The following is a 17,340-nucleotide window of genomic DNA, read 5'->3' as shown; positions in this document are numbered from 1 at the left end:
GATGCTTTGCATTGACCGTTCATAGGCGATGATCCCAATTTGATGCGTATTTGTGTGTGTTGTCTGTTTGGATATGTGTTCCTTATCATATATAAAGGGGCACATGTTCCGTGTCCAGCTGGCGCATCTGAAGTTTAACATTTTGTATATTTGATATTTTGTGGGTAAATTAACACTCTCAATTTATTTTTTTCCCAGCGCGCACACAATTTGCGAAGTTTTAATTACGAAAAAGTCATCCAACGATTTATATAGTATCATGTATCGATAACGTATAAAGATTTCACTTACAGACAGGCACCATGTTCAAAATTTAGGCGCGGACTGAAATTGAAATCGAATTGAATGGATAAAGTTATAATTGCATGTAGTTGTATCAATGATAATTACATTAAATATCACTTTTATCTAGTTTTGAGTGTTAAATATGTAAATTACAGCGATCCTGTACATATTTTAAAATATAAAAAATATTTTTATTGTATACGTCTTCACCTTTAAAAGCTGGTAAATGTGTAAAGATTACAGTAGGGTGATCATATTTCCACCCGCCCCTCACATCCCCTATTAGACAGACGTTTCAAAGTTGAACCAGGGCATGATAGATCCCGACCAGTCAGCGCGGATGCTCAGACTGGTCTTGAGCTACGGTGGCTGCAAACGGCATAAGAACCATTTTCGCATGACACGACCAAAATCAGAATTGATTTCGCTTACAGCTCAATGATGTACGCTTATAAAGAATAACCAACTTTATTTTATGACATTTATGTTTAGTATTTATCATAAACCTGTCAAACATATCTACACAAATCAGCATCTTTTAGTGCTAAGGGCTACTTTCATGTCACACTACAATGAGTAGTGACTGTTTTAACGTTTATTCTTAATAGTTATTTGCTTATGACACAATCGATATCTTTTTGAATCTAAGTTATTATCATACGATTAAATCTGCTGCGTAACGTATTGGGGAAAAATACAATCAAAACAGTTTGCAAATCGCGAAAAATATGCTTTTAGATATAACTGCTTGAGATAAGATTGTTGAAACATGATCAAAGTAAAAATATCTCATTTGGGCATTTTATACCAATTTTAGCTAAATTTCCACAATTAAAAAAAATCAAAATTTCACAATCAAACATTTACAAGTACAAACTAATTTTTTTGTGAGACTAAAGCGTAGCGGTTGAAGCGTCTACTTTTGACGCGGAAGACCCGAGGGTTTAAACTGAAAGGGCTTAACAATTAAACGCTTTTCAAATATCTGCAATATACATTTTCAAACATATTTCAATAAACAAAAAAGTCAAAATAAATAACATAATACAACCATTACGAATAATTGCCCCTTACACAATTAACTATAATGAATTGACTCTAGATAGCACAGGCTATCTAAAGATTTACAATTATCAATTAATAGCGAAAAGTGGGAGTCTATTTTTAGAATTGCTTTCCCCAAAATAGTCGTTACGTCCGATATAATTTGTATACTAATACATTGATTTTTATGACGCAAGCAAGTTTCGTGGATTTATTCATACATACTCGATTCACTATCTGTGACTTAGCAGTTTGAATGCCAACATATTCCCGAATTCCCCGTAAAAGATTTAGAGAAAACTTAGTATCAGTAAAATGATAGTCCTCTCCCTACATCGTTTTACTTTAATCCGTTGTACAGATAACTAATATTGTGAATTTCTTGTATAGCGATAGAAGTAGATCTTCGTTAAAATACTTGATAGTGATTTTTGAATACTTTTCAGGGCCGGCTAGTACTTAAAATACTTTAGTTAAACTTTCCATTAATAGCTTTGTGATTATTGGTCCGGGGCATCACATTCGATGATCGCGGTTTTGATCTTCGAACTTGCTCCCCAAATCCCATCAGTCCACGTGCTCCCATTCCGTAACTTTACTAATAAACCGAGAGGCAAGCGCTGTATTGTTGAAGTCTCAAGACTGGTTGGTAAATGGTAAATAATAATCTAAAAATGGTTCAAATTACATAAATTAATGATTAAATAGGCTATGATTTGACTCCCCTTTGTTAACTATTTGATGATTTAATGTAAATAAATTGAAGTTATCTACACATGATTTACAAATTAAGGCTACTAGATCGTAATTTCGTCCTCATCTTCTGTCAACACTCAAGGCTCCAATAAGAACGCATTTAGAAGATCGAGCGCTTCAAATATAATCTTGTTTATTATCGGCCATGCACCAACATGATGTGAATGAAATTGAAAAATTTGTATCCACAATTTTGCTTTCTCCATTTTCTAAGAATTCAAAGTAAAAATCTGCATCATCAAATAAAACGTTGCCTCATGAAATGTTCAATTTTTCGGCTGGTTTCAGGCTCCTCCTTGGATAAAATAAAGTATTTTGCTCTTCAACATTTGCTGTATTCGAATAATGCTAAAACAAAACCAACCGTGTGTATATCATTGATACGCTTTATTCTGAAAAGGAAAATATACCGGAAAAATATCAGCAGTTAATTATCTAATAGTTATAAAGATTATAATAAACAAGAGCAAGCAATAAAAGTCCCCAACCGGTGAAACTCCACCATTTTCAGCAATATTTCTAGTATATTTGCCAAAGCATGCAAAATGAAATGACATGCAAAATCTCCATATTGTCATCTATCCATGTTTCAAGTTTCATGAAAAAATATGAAGAACTTTGAAAGTTATCGCAGGATACACCATTTTCAGCAATATTTCTAGTCTATTTGTTGCATAGCAACCATAATTCTTGACGTAGGAACAAAATGAAATGACGTGCATAATCTCCATATTGCCATCTGTCCATGTTTTAAGTTTCATGAAAAAATATGAAGAACTGTTCAAGTTATCGCAGGATCCAGAAAAGTGTGACAGACAGACTGACAGACTCACAGAGCACAAACCATCAGTCCCTTCCGGTGAAATAATTCCCCTCCAGTTTCACCGGTAGGGGACTAACAATCAAATTAAAAAATATACACAGTCAATAAGATAAAAACCAAAAAAAAATGCAGTGTGAACAAAATGGTAATATACAGAGGTTCCATAAAAAATAAAGACAACTTCGTATTAAAAACAACGTAAAAACGTTAAAAGAATGTATAATTGAATACGCGAGTATGAAACTGTATACCTTATAATGTAAATGCATGTGTTTACAATCGTATAACAATAGTTAAAAAATTATATGCGGTAGATAGGAAAAAAATAGTATGGATCAACAAGCACATAATATCATACAGATAAAAGAACAATGTAATACCAAAAGATATCACAACATGGCAGATCTACAGAACATACAACTGCGACCATCGACAAAAAAAATGCCTAAAATGTACTTATTATGTGAAGCTAACATTCAGGATAGAAAATGCCCTGAATGTTACTAATTCATTGAGTGAGTTTCAAGTTCTGTAAAGTACCGAAGTGCTATCAAACATGCATATGTTATCTGACATTACAAAAATGGCACGTATCTCCAACTGAAAACAAAACACCAAACGACATTTGTAAACAAGATTTAGTCGATACACTAGCATAAGTCCAATAGGCTCAACGGATAAACATGTCATCTGTCTTCGACCGAAACTTTGAACACCAAAAGTTAAATGAGCGTGCAGCCGCAACAGCACTGCTGTGGGTAGTCAGGAGCGTAGACGCGGCGCTCACTTCCATATATCCAGTACCGGAAGTTCTGATTCTCCCACGTGAAGTGCACTTCCGTCACAGGAACGCCGCGGAGGGTTTGTCTCTGAGAGATAGAAAACAAGCGGTTAAGAAATGATTGACAAAAAATGTTCTCTTGTTCGACGCAGAAATTAGTATTGATGGATCTATGAACTCGAAAGACATGTCTGTTGTACGTAAAGTCGACTGTGCATGCTGTGTTCGTAGTTTTAGCGTGTTTATGCGAATCATATTTAGCAGTCATTTCCAACAGTTGAAGAACATTGCGTACTTTTATTGTGAACGTATGAATGCACAAAGTTTACACTGGTATATGGTCTTTAAAAGAAAAGCATGTAAGGTAGGCTGCTTTGTATTGAAGTGCCAAATTAATATTGACATTTCTTCGTTACTTATGCACAGGAATACTGGTTTGAATGTGTAGCTGGTGTTCAAGTGGAATTCAGCCAAGGCCCATATTTACAAATATGTGAGAGGGATCCTAACGGAATGACTAAAGAGAACATTTGGTAGTGATATCATGTCTCACTTGTTTATGTATCATCTCGTTTGGCCACTTGGTGCGGTGAGTTTGCACCAGCTTAACGGAGTTTTGGTTGATTTCTGGTACTGGGTATGAATCGATGGGCCAAACCTGAAACATGAGAAAGTGCTTCTGTTGGAATAACTCTAAGATGGTCTAGCACTAACAACAGTGAATTTTGAGCCAAACACTGTGACTATACCATGGGCGTTAGATCATTTGATTGTATTGAAAATGAGCAATACAAAATAATGGCGATAATACGTCAAATTAATCAACTGTGATTTAATGAAATAAATCTGTTGGAAAAAAGAGTTAAAGAATAAACAAAGTAAGTGAGCACTGTTAAACGTCACAAAAACGCATGGCTATGATGATAATATGAAACAAGAGATGTGTTTGTCAGAAACACAATGCCCCCTTTTGTGCCGCTTTGAAGCCATATATTTGACCTTTGACATTAAAGGATAACCTTGACCTTTCACCACTTAAAATGTGCAGCACCATGCACATGCATGCCAAATATCAAGTTGCTTTCTTCAATATTGCACAAGTTATGACCAAGGTTAAAGTTTTGGGACATACGGTAATTGCGCCGCTTTGAAGCCGTATATTTGACCTTTGACCTTGAAGGATGACCTTTCACCACTCAAAATTTGCAGCTGCATGAGATACACATGCATGCCAAATATCAAGTAGCTATCTTCAATACTGCAAAAGTTATTGCAATATGCAAAAGTTTAACCAAGGTTAAAGTTTGTAGACGGACAGACAGACAGGCCAAAAACAATATACCCCCGATCATTCGATCCGGGGGCATACAAATACAAGTACGCTTACATTACTAAAATGGTTGATGAATGGAGACATACAACGATTAAACTGACAGAAAAATTGGCGAAATAAATTAGGACAACGCTCATCTGATTCTGGAACGCGCCGTGTCATGGTAAATGTATTCCCAAAGTAATATCAAGGTTACAATACACTAAATGATCGCTTCATGTAGGTGATCGCTTCATGTAGGGCTGTACTCTCTAAAAAAATATCATAGTTGACAGGAAGGCATGTTTTACACTTTTTACCATTATTCGGGTGTTATCTTGCGGAGATAATGGTAGGGCATGAATAGGTGTTCACAACTGAATCCCTGATATATGATACACTTGAAGACTAAAGTAAACCATTGCAGTAGAAAAGGTTACATTTCACTAAGAAACGGCCGAAAATATAAATTGCAAAAACAGTCGATTTTGATTTGTGTCAAGTTCTTTCTTGCTTTGTACATGACATATCTTTTTTATTGCATAAATCGATTCCGCTTAGAATGGCCTTTAAGAAAAGGTATGGTTATGGGGGTCTCTATGTGCAAAATGTTGCATTTATTTTCGCTCAAAGTTGTCGCTTTAACATTGAATTATATAGGGAAACTATTTGGTGTATTATGACCTAAACGCAAAACCAGGCCTAGTCACAAAGGAGCTGTATTTACAGAAAATCATCATTTTTTTAGTGGGATATGACGCGTTTTGGCAAATTTCACGGAATAAATGCGTTTGTTTCGCGAATTTAAGGAGCATCGTGAGTTTTTAAGAAAAAAATACGTTTTCAGAGGAAAATAAGAAAATAAACGTACAAAAACTCGTCTTGAGCATCTCAAATCGCAACAATTTGTGCTGAAAGAGCTCATGAACACGTTTTAATAGTTGTTTACTTCTTTTTCTACATAGCTTGTAACAATATTCTAGTATTTTGACCGATTGTAATTATTTAGGGTAATCGTTTTGCGCCTGAACGCCCGTTATAAATCAAAGCTCCGAACGCGAAAGCCACATGGCTTATCAGGCGTTATAATAAAATGCATTTTCAAGCATTTCTACGTGAAAGATCGGTCTGAAAATTGGCATGCACATAGAAAATAGGTTTATAAGTATCGAGGAGTGCTTATTTTTCGCAATGTTAACAGTAAACGTTGTCTTATAGGTTACAATACACTAAATGATCGCTTCATGTAGGGCTTTACTCTCTAAAAAAATATCATAGTTGACAGGAAGGCATGTTTTACACTTTTTACCATTATTCGGGTGTTATCTTGCGGAGATAATGGTAGGGCATGAATAGGTGTTCACAACTGAATCCCTGATATATGATACACTTGAAGACTAAAGTAAACCATTGCAGTAGAAAAGGTTACATTTCACTAAGAAACGGCCGAAAATATAAATTGCAAAAACAGTCGATTTTGATTTGTGTCAAGTTCTTTCTTGCTTTGTACATGACATATCTTTTTTATTGCATAAATCGATTCCGCTTAGAATGGCCTTTAAGAAAAGGTATGGTTATGGGGGTCTCTATGTGCAAAATGTTGCATTTATTTTCGCTCAAAGTTGTCGCTTTAACATTGAATTATATAGGGAAACATTTTGGTGTATTATGACCTAAACGCAAAACCAGGCCTAGCCACAAAGGAGCTGTATTTACAGAAAATCATCATTTTTTTAGTGGGATATGACGCGTTTTGGCAAATTTCACGGAATAAATGCGTTTGTTTCGCGAATTTAAGGAGCATCGTGAGTTTTTAAGAAAAAAATACGTTTTCAGAGGAAAATAAGAAAATAAACGTACAAAAACTCGTCTTGAGCATCTCAAATCGCAACAATTTGTGCTGAAAGAGCTCATGAACACGTTTTAATAGTTGTTTACTTCTTTTTCTACATAGCTTGTAACAATATTCTAGTATTTTGACCGATTGTAATTATTTAGGGTAATCGTTTTGCGCCTGAACGCCCGTTATAAATCAAAGCTCCGAACGCGAAAGCCACATGGCTTATCAGGCGTTATAATAAAATGCATTTTCAAGCATTTCTACGTGAAAGATCGGTCTGAAAATTGGCATGCACATAGAAAATAGGTTTATAAGTATCGAGGAGTGCTTATTTTTCGCAATGTTAACAGTAAACGTTGTCTTATAGGTTACAATACACTAAATGATCGCTTCATGTAGGGCTTTACTCTCTAAAAAAATATCATAGTTGACAGGAAGGCATGTTTTACACTTTTTACCATTATTCGGGTGTTATCTTGCGGAGATAATGGTAGGGCATGAATAGGTGTTCACAACTGAATCCCTGATATATGATACACTTGAAGACTAAAGTAAACCATTGCAGTAGAAAAGGTTACATTTCACTAAGAAACGGCCGAAAATATAAATTGCAAAAACAGTCGATTTTGATTTGTGTCAAGTTCTTTCTTGCTTTGTACATGACATATCTTTTTTATTGCATAAATCGATTCCGCTTAGAATGGCCTTTAAGAAAAGGTATGGTTATTGGGGTCTCTATGTGCAAAATGTTGCATTTATTTTCGCTCAAAGTTGTCGCTTTAACATTGAATTATATAGGGAAACATTTTGGTGTATTATGACCTAAACGCAAAACCAGGCCTAGTCACAAAGGAGCTGTATTTACAGAAAATCATCATTTTTTTAGTGGGATATGACGCGTTTTGGCAAATTTCACGGAATAAATGCGTTTGTTTCGCGAATTTAAGGAGCATCGTGAGTTTTTAAGAAAAAAATACGTTTTCAGAGGAAAATAAGAAAATAAACGTACAAAAACTCGTCTTGAGCATCTCAAATCGCAACAATTTGTGCTGAAAGAGCTCATGAACACGTTTTAATAGTTGTTTACTTCTTTTTCTACATAGCTTGTAACAATATTCTAGTATTTTGACCGATTGTAATTATTTAGGGTAATCGTTTTGCGCCTGAACGCCCGTTATAAATCAAAGCTCCGAACGCGAAAGCCACATGGCTTATCAGGCGTTATAATAAAATGCATTTTCAAGCATTTCTACGTGAAAGATCGGTCTGAAAATTGGCATGCACATAGAAAATAGGTTTATAAGTATCGAGGAGTGCTTATTTTTCGCAATGTTAACAGTAAAAGTTGTCTTATAGGTTACAATACACTAAATGATCGCTTCATGTAGGGCTTTACTCTCTAAAAAAATATCATAGTTGACAGGAAGGCATGTTTTACACTTTTTAACCATTATTCGGGTGTTATCTTGCGGAGATAATGGTAGGGCATGAATAGGTGTTCACAACTGAATCCCTGATATATGATACACTTGAAGACTAAAGTAAACCATTGCAGTAGAAAAGGTTACATTTCACTAAGAAACGGCCGAAAATATAAATTGCAAAAACAGTCGATTTTGATTTGTGTCAAGTTCTTTCTTGCTTTGTACATGACATATCTTTTTTATTGCATAAATCGATTCCGCTTAGAATGGCCTTTAAGAAAAGGTATGGTTATGGGGGTCTCTATGTGCAAAATGTTGCATTTATTTTCGCTCAAAGTTGTCGCTTTAACATTGAATTATATAGGGAAACTATTTGGTGTATTATGACCTAAACGCAAAACCAGGCCTAGTCACAAAGGAGCTGTATTTACAGAAAATCATCATTTTTTTAGTGGGATATGACGCGTTTTGGCAAATTTCACGGAATAAATGCGTTTGTTTCGCGAATTTAAGGAGCATCGTGAGTTTTTAAGAAAAAAATACGTTTTCAGAGGAAAATAAGAAAATAAACGTACAAAAACTCGTCTTGAGCATCTCAAATCGCAACAATTTGTGCTGAAAGAGCTCATGAACACGTTTTAATAGTTGTTTACTTCTTTTTCTACATAGCTTGTAACAATATTCTAGTATTTTGACCGATTGTAATTATTTAGGGTAATCGTTTTGCGCCTGAACGCCCGTTATAAATCAAAGCTCCGAACGCGAAAGCCACATGGCTTATCAGGCGTTATAATAAAATGCATTTTCAAGCATTTCTACGTGAAAGATCGGTCTGAAAATTGGCATGCACATAGAAAATAGGTTTATAAGTATCGAGGAGTGCTTATTTTTCGCAATGTTAACAGTAAACGTTGTCTTATAGGTTACAATACACTAAATGATCGCTTCATGTAGGGCTTTACTCTCTAAAAAAATATCATAGTTGACAGGAAGGCATGTTTTACACTTTTTACCATTATTCGGGTGTTATCTTGCGGAGATAATGGTAGGGCATGAATAGGTGTTCACAACTGAATCCCTGATATATGATACACTTGAAGACTAAAGTAAACCATTGCAGTAGAAAAGGTTACATTTCACTAAGAAACGGCCGAAAATATAAATTGCAAAAACAGTCGATTTTGATTTGTGTCAAGTTCTTTCTTGCTTTGTACATGACATATCTTTTTTATTGCATAAATCGATTCCGCTTAGAATGGCCTTTAAGAAAAGGTATGGTTATGGGGGTCTCTATGTGCAAAATGTTGCATTTATTTTCGCTCAAAGTTGTCGCTTTAACATTGAATTATATAGGGAAACTATTTGGTGTATTATGACCTAAACGCAAAACCAGGCCTAGTCACAAAGGAGCTGTATTTACAGAAAATCATCATTTTTTTAGTGGGATATGACGCGTTTTGGCAAATTTCACGGAATAAATGCGTTTGTTTCGCGAATTTAAGGAGCATCGTGAGTTTTTAAGAAAAAAATACGTTTTCAGAGGAAAATAAGAAAATAAACGTACAAAAACTCGTCTTGAGCATCTCAAATCGCAACAATTTGTGCTGAAAGAGCTCATGAACACGTTTTAATAGTTGTTTACTTCTTTTTCTACATAGCTTGTAACAATATTCTAGTATTTTGACCGATTGTAATTATTTAGGGTAATCGTTTTGCGCCTGAACGCCCGTTATAAATCAAAGCTCCGAACGCGAAAGCCACATGGCTTATCAGGCGTTATAATAAAATGCATTTTCAAGCATTTCTACGTGAAAGATCGGTCTGAAAATTGGCATGCACATAGAAAATAGGTTTATAAGTATCGAGGAGTGCTTATTTTTCGCAATGTTAACAGTAAACGTTGTCTTATAGGTTACAATACACTAAATGATCGCTTCATGTAGGGCTTTACTCTCTAAAAAAATATCATAGTTGACAGGAAGGCATGTTTTACACTTTTTACCATTATTCGGGTGTTATCTTGCGGAGATAATGGTAGGGCATGAATAGGTGTTCACAACTGAATCCCTGATATATGATACACTTGAAGACTAAAGTAAACCATTGCAGTAGAAAAGGTTACATTTCACTAAGAAACGGCCGAAAATATAAATTGCAAAAACAGTCGATTTTGATTTGTGTCAAGTTCTTTCTTGCTTTGTACATGACATATCTTTTTTATTGCATAAATCGATTCCGCTTAGAATGGCCTTTAAGAAAAGGTATGGTTATGGGGGTCTCTATGTGCAAAATGTTGCATTTATTTTCGCTCAAAGTTGTCGCTTTAACATTGAATTATATAGGGAAACATTTTGGTGTATTATGACCTAAACGCAAAACCAGGCCTAGTCACAAAGGAGCTGTATTTACAGAAAATCATCATTTTTTTAGTGGGATATGACGCGTTTTGGCAAATTTCACGGAATAAATGCGTTTGTTTCGCGAATTTAAGGAGCATCGTGAGTTTTTAAGAAAAAAATACGTTTTCAGAGGAAAATAAGAAAATAAACGTACAAAAACTCGTCTTGAGCATCTCAAATCGCAACAATTTGTGCTGAAAGAGCTCATGAACACGTTTTAATAGTTGTTTACTTCTTTTTCTACATAGCTTGTAACAATATTCTAGTATTTTGACCGATTGTAATTATTTAGGGTAATCGTTTTGCGCCTGAACGCCCGTTATAAATCAAAGCTCCGAACGCGAAAGCCACATGGCTTATCAGGCGTTATAATAAAATGCATTTTCAAGCATTTCTACGTGAAAGATCGGTCTGAAAATTGGCGTGCACATAGAAAATAGGTTTATAAGTATCGAGGAGTGCTTATTTTTCGCAATGTTAACAGTAAACGTTGTCTTATAGGTTACAATACACTGAATGATCGCTTCATGTAGGGCTTTACTCTCTAAAAAAATATCATAGTTGACAGGAAGGCATGTTTTACACTTTTTACCATTATTCGGGTGTTATCTTGCGGAGATAATGGTAGGGCATGAATAGGTGTTCACAACTGAATCCCTGATATATGATACACTTGAAGACTAAAGTAAACCATTGCAGTAGAAAAGGTTACATTTCACTAAGAAACGGCCGAAAATATAAATTGCAAAAACAGTCGATTTTGATTTGTGTCAAGTTCTTTCTTGCTTTGTACATGACATATCTTTTTTATTGCATAAATCGATTCCGCTTAGAATGGCCTTTAAGAAAAGGTATGGTTATGGGGGTCTCTATGTGCAAAATGTTGCATTTATTTTCGCTCAAAGTTGTCGCTTTAACATTGAATTATATAGGGAAACATTTTGGTGTATTATGACCTAAACGCAAAACCAGGCCTAGTCACAAAGGAGCTGTATTTACAGAAAATCATCATTTTTTTAGTGGGATATGACGCGTTTTGGCAAATTTCACGGAATAAATGCGTTTGTTTCGCGAATTTAAGGAGCATCGTGAGTTTTTAAGAAAAAAATACGTTTTCAGAGGAAAATAAGAAAATAAACGTACAAAAACTCGTCTTGAGCATCTCAAATCGCAACAATTTGTGCTGAAAGAGCTCATGAACACGTTTTAATAGTTGTTTACTTCTTTTTCTACATAGCTTGTAACAATATTCTAGTATTTTGACCGATTGTAATTATTTAGGGTAATCGTTTTGCGCCTGAACGCCCGTTATAAATCAAAGCTCCGAACGCGAAAGCCACATGGCTTATCAGGCGTTATAATAAAATGCATTTTCAAGCATTTCTACGTGAAAGATCGGTCTGAAAATTGGCATGCACATAGAAAATAGGTTTATAAGTATCGAGGAGTGCTTATTTTTCGCAATGTTAACAGTAAACGTTGTCTTATAGGTTACAATACACTAAATGATCGCTTCATGTAGGGCTTTACTCTCTAAAAAAATATCATAGTTGACAGGAAGGCATGTTTTACACTTTTTACCATTATTCGGGTGTTATCTTGCGGAGATAATGGTAGGGCATGAATAGGTGTTCACAACTGAATCCCTGATATATGATACACTTGAAGACTAAAGTAAACCATTGCAGTAGAAAAGGTTACATTTCACTAAGAAACGGCCGAAAATATAAATTGCAAAAACAGTCGATTTTGATTTGTGTCAAGTTCTTTCTTGCTTTGTACATGACATATCTTTTTTATTGCATAAATCGATTCCGCTTAGAATGGCCTTTAAGAAAAGGTATGGTTATGGGGGTCTCTATGTGCAAAATGTTGCATTTATTTTCGCTCAAAGTTGTCGCTTTAACATTGAATTATATAGGGAAACTATTTGGTGTATTATGACCTAAACGCAAAACCAGGCCTAGTCACAAAGGAGCTGTATTTACAGAAAATCATCATTTTTTTAGTGGGATATGACGCGTTTTGGCAAATTTCACGGAATAAATGCGTTTGTTTCGCGAATTTAAGGAGCATCGTGAGTTTTTAAGAAAAAAATACGTTTTCAGAGGAAAATAAGAAAATAAACGTACAAAAACTCGTCTTGAGCATCTCAAATCGCAACAATTTGTGCTGAAAGAGCTCATGAACACGTTTTAATAGTTGTTTACTTCTTTTTCTACATAGCTTGTAACAATATTCTAGTATTTTGACCGATTGTAATTATTTAGGGTAATCGTTTTGCGCCTGAACGCCCGTTATAAATCAAAGCTCCGAACGCGAAAGCCACATGGCTTATCAGGCGTTATAATAAAATGCATTTTCAAGCATTTCTACGTGAAAGATCGGTCTGAAAATTGGCATGCACATAGAAAATAGGTTTATAAGTATCGAGGAGTGCTTATTTTTCGCAATGTTAACAGTAAACGTTGTCTTATAGGTTACAATACACTAAATGATCGCTTCATGTAGGGCTTTACTCTCTAAAAAAATATCATAGTTGACAGGAAGGCATGTTTTACACTTTTTACCATTATTCGGGTGTTATCTTGCGGAGATAATGGTAGGGCATGAATAGGTGTTCACAACTGAATCCCTGATATATGATACACTTGAAGACTAAAGTAAACCATTGCAGTAGAAAAGGTTACATTTCACTAAGAAACGGCCGAAAATATAAAATTGCAAAAACAGTCGATTTTGATTTGTGTCAAGTTCTTTCTTGCTTTGTACATGACATATCTTTTTTATTGCATAAATCGATTCCGCTTAGAATGGCCTTTAAGAAAAGGTATGGTTATGGGGGTCTCTATGTGCAAAATGTTGCATTTATTTTCGCTCAAAGTTGTCGCTTTACATTGAATTATATAGGGAAACTATTTGGTGTATTATGACCTAAACGCAAAACCAGGCCTAGTCACAAAGGAGCTGTATTTACAGAAAATCATCATTTTTTTAGTGGGATATGACGCGTTTTGGCAAATTTCACGGAATAAATGCGTTTGTTTCGCGAATTTAAGGAGCATCGTGAGTTTTTAAGAAAAAAAATACGTTTTCAGAGGAAAATAAGAAAATAAACGTACAAAAACTCGTCTTGAGCATCTCAAATCGCAACAATTTGTGCTGAAAGAGCTCATGAACACGTTTAATAGTTGTTTACTTCTTTTTCTACATAGCTTGTAACAATATTCTAGTATTTTGACCGATTGTAATTATTTAGGGTAATCGTTTTGCGCCTGAACGCCCGTTATAAATCAAAGCTCCGAACGCGAAAGCCACATGGCTTATCAGGCGTTATAATAAAATGCATTTTCAAGCATTTCTACGTGAAAGATCGGTCTGAAAATTGGCATGCACATAGAAAATAGGTTTATAAGTATCGAGGAGTGCTTATTTTTCGCAATGTTAACAGTAAACGTTGTCTTATAGGTTACAATACACTAAATGATCGCTTCATGTAGGGCTTTACTCTCTAAAAAAATATCATAGTTGACAGGAAGGCATGTTTTACACTTTTTACCATTATTCGGGTGTTATCTTGCGGAGATAATGGTAGGGCATGAATAGGTGTTCACAACTGAATCCCTGATATATGATACACTTGAAGACTAAAGTAAACCATTGCAGTAGAAAAGGTTACATTTCACTAAGAAACGGCCGAAAATATAAATTGCAAAAACAGTCGATTTTGATTTGTGTCAAGTTCTTTCTTGCTTTGTACATGACATATCTTTTTTATTGCATAAATCGATTCCGCTTAGAATGGCCTTTAAGAAAAGGTATGGTTATGGGGGTCTCTATGTGCAAAATGTTGCATTTATTTTCGCTCAAAGTTGTCGCTTTAACATTGAATTATATAGGGAAACTATTTGGTGTATTATGACCTAAACGCAAAACCAGGCCTAGTCACAAAGGAGCTGTATTTACAGAAAATCATCATTTTTTTAGTGGGATATGACGCGTTTTGGCAAATTTCACGGAATAAATGCGTTTGTTTCGCGAATTTAAGGAGCATCGTGAGTTTTTAAGAAAAAAATACGTTTTCAGAGGAAAATAAGAAAATAAACGTACAAAAACTCGTCTTGAGCATCTCAAATCGCAACAATTTGTGCTGAAAGAGCTCATGAACACGTTTTAATAGTTGTTTACTTCTTTTTCTACATAGCTTGTAACAATATTCTAGTATTTTGACCGATTGTAATTATTTAGGGTAATCGTTTTGCGCCTGAACGCCCGTTATAAATCAAAGCTCCGAACGCGAAAGCCACATGGCTTATCAGGCGTTATAATAAAATGCATTTTCAAGCATTTCTACGTGAAAGATCGGTCTGAAAATTGGCATGCACATAGAAAATAGGTTTATAAGTATCGAGGAGTGCTTATTTTTCGCAATGTTAACAGTAAACGTTGTCTTATAGGTTACAATACACTAAATGATCGCTTCATGTAGGGCTTTACTCTCTAAAAAAATATCATAGTTGACAGGAAGGCATGTTTTACACTTTTTACCATTATTCGGGTGTTATCTTGCGGAGATAATGGTAGGGCATGAATAGGTGTTCACAACTGAATCCCTGATATATGATACACTTGAAGACTAAAGTAAACCATTGCAGTAGAAAAGGTTACATTTCACTAAGAAACGGCCGAAAATATAAATTGCAAAAACAGTCGATTTTGATTTGTGTCAAGTTCTTTCTTGCTTTGTACATGACATATCTTTTTTATTGCATAAATCGATTCCGCTTAGAATGGCCTTTAAGAAAAGGTATGGTTATGGGGGTCTCTATGTGCAAAATGTTGCATTTATTTTCGCTCAAAGTTGTCGCTTTAACATTGAATTATATAGGGAAACTATTTGGTGTATTATGACCTAAACGCAAAACCAGGCCTAGTCACAAAGGAGCTGTATTTACAGAAAATCATCATTTTTTAGTGGGATATGACGCGTTTTGGCAAATTTCACGGAATAAATGCGTTTGTTTCGCGAATTTAAGGAGCATCGTGAGTTTTTAAAGAAAAAAAATACGTTTTCAGAGGAAAATAAGAAAATAAACGTACAAAAACTCGTCTTGAGCATCTCAAATCGCAACAATTTGTGCTGAAAGAGCTCATGAACACGTTTTAATAGTTGTTTACTTCTTTTTCTACATAGCTTGTAACAATATTCTAGTATTTTGACCGATTGTAATTATTTAGGGTAATCGTTTTGCGCCTGAACGCCCGTTATAAATCAAAGCTCCGAACGCGAAAGCCACATGGCTTATCAGGCGTTATAATAAAATGCATTTTCAAGCATTTCTACGTGAAAGATCGGTCTGAAAATTGGCATGCACATAGAAAATAGGTTTATAAGTATCGAGGAGTGCTTATTTTTCGCAATGTTAACAGTAAACGTTGTCTTATAGGTTACAATACACTAAATGATCGCTTCATGTAGGGCTTTACTCTCTAAAAAAATATCATAGTTGACAGGAAGGCATGTTTTACACTTTTTACCATTATTCGGGTGTTATCTTGCGGAGATAATGGTAGGGCATGAATAGGTGTTCACAACTGAATCCCTGATATATGATACACTTGAAGACTAAAGTAAACCATTGCAGTAGAAAAGGTTACATTTCACTAAGAAACGGCCGAAAATATAAATTGCAAAAACAGTCGATTTTGATTTGTGTCAAGTTCTTTCTTGCTTTGTACATGACATATCTTTTTTATTGCATAAATCGATTCCGCTTAGAATGGCCTTTAAGAAAAGGTATGGTTATGGGGGTCTCTATGTGCAAATGTTGCATTTATTTTCGCTCAAAGTTGTCGCTTTAACATTGAATTATATAGGGAAACTATTTGGTGTATTATGACCTAAACGCAAAACCAGGCCTAGTCACAAAGGAGCTGTATTTACAGAAAATCATCATTTTTTAGTGGATATGACGCGTTTGGCAAATTTCACGGAATAAATGCGTTTGTTTCGCGAATTTAAGGAGCATCGTGAGTTTTTAAGAAAAAAAATACGTTTTCAGAGGAAAATAAGAAAAATAAAACGTACAAAAACTCGTCTTGAGCATCTCAAATCGCAACAATTTGTGCTGAAAGAGCTCATGAACACGTTTTAATAGTTATTTACTTCTTTTTCTACATAGCTTGTAACAATATTCCAGTATTTTGACCGATTGTAATTATTTAGGGTAATCGTTTTGCGCCTGAACGCCCGTTATAAATCAAAGCTCCGAACGCGAAAGCCACATGGCTTATCAGGCGTTATAATAAAATGCATTTTCAAGCATTTCTACGTGAAAGATCGGTCTGAAATTGGCATGCACATAGAAAATAGGTTTATAAGTATCGAGGAGTGCTTATTTTTCGCAATGTTAACAGTAAACGTTGTCTTATAGGTTACAATACACTAAATGATCGCTTCATGTAGGGCTTTACTCTCTAAAAAAAATATCATAGTTGACAGGAAGGCATGTTTTACACTTTTTACCATTATTCGGGTGTTATCTTGCGGAGATAATGGTAGGGCATGAATAGGTGTTCACAACTGAATCCCTGATATATGATACACTTGAAGACTAAAGTAAACCATTGCAGTAGAAAAGGTTACATTTCACTAAGAAACGGCCGAAAATATAAA

At 35.0% G+C, this 17,340-nt stretch overlaps 1 long non-coding RNA gene across 1 annotated transcript; it reads right to left on the bottom strand.

Annotated features, from left to right (window-relative positions):
- Window positions 1-2,457: 2,457 nt before the first annotated feature.
- On the bottom strand, window positions 2,458-6,627 carry LOC127865655 (uncharacterized). Its single transcript, XR_008042721.1, has 2 exons — window positions 4,243-6,627; window positions 2,458-3,777 (listed from the first exon to the last, which is right to left on the bottom strand). It is a non-coding gene; the product is annotated as an uncharacterized LOC127865655 (long non-coding RNA).
- Between the last annotated feature and the right edge of the window lie 10,713 nt (window positions 6,628-17,340).

The sequence above is a fragment of the Dreissena polymorpha genome, chromosome 2 (assembly GCF_020536995.1).
Source record: "Dreissena polymorpha isolate Duluth1 chromosome 2, UMN_Dpol_1.0, whole genome shotgun sequence".
Lineage (NCBI taxonomy): Eukaryota > Metazoa > Mollusca > Bivalvia > Myida > Dreissenidae > Dreissena > Dreissena polymorpha.
Note: the sequence above shows the minus strand (reverse complement) of the source record. Positions and strands in the feature narration are given on the sequence as shown.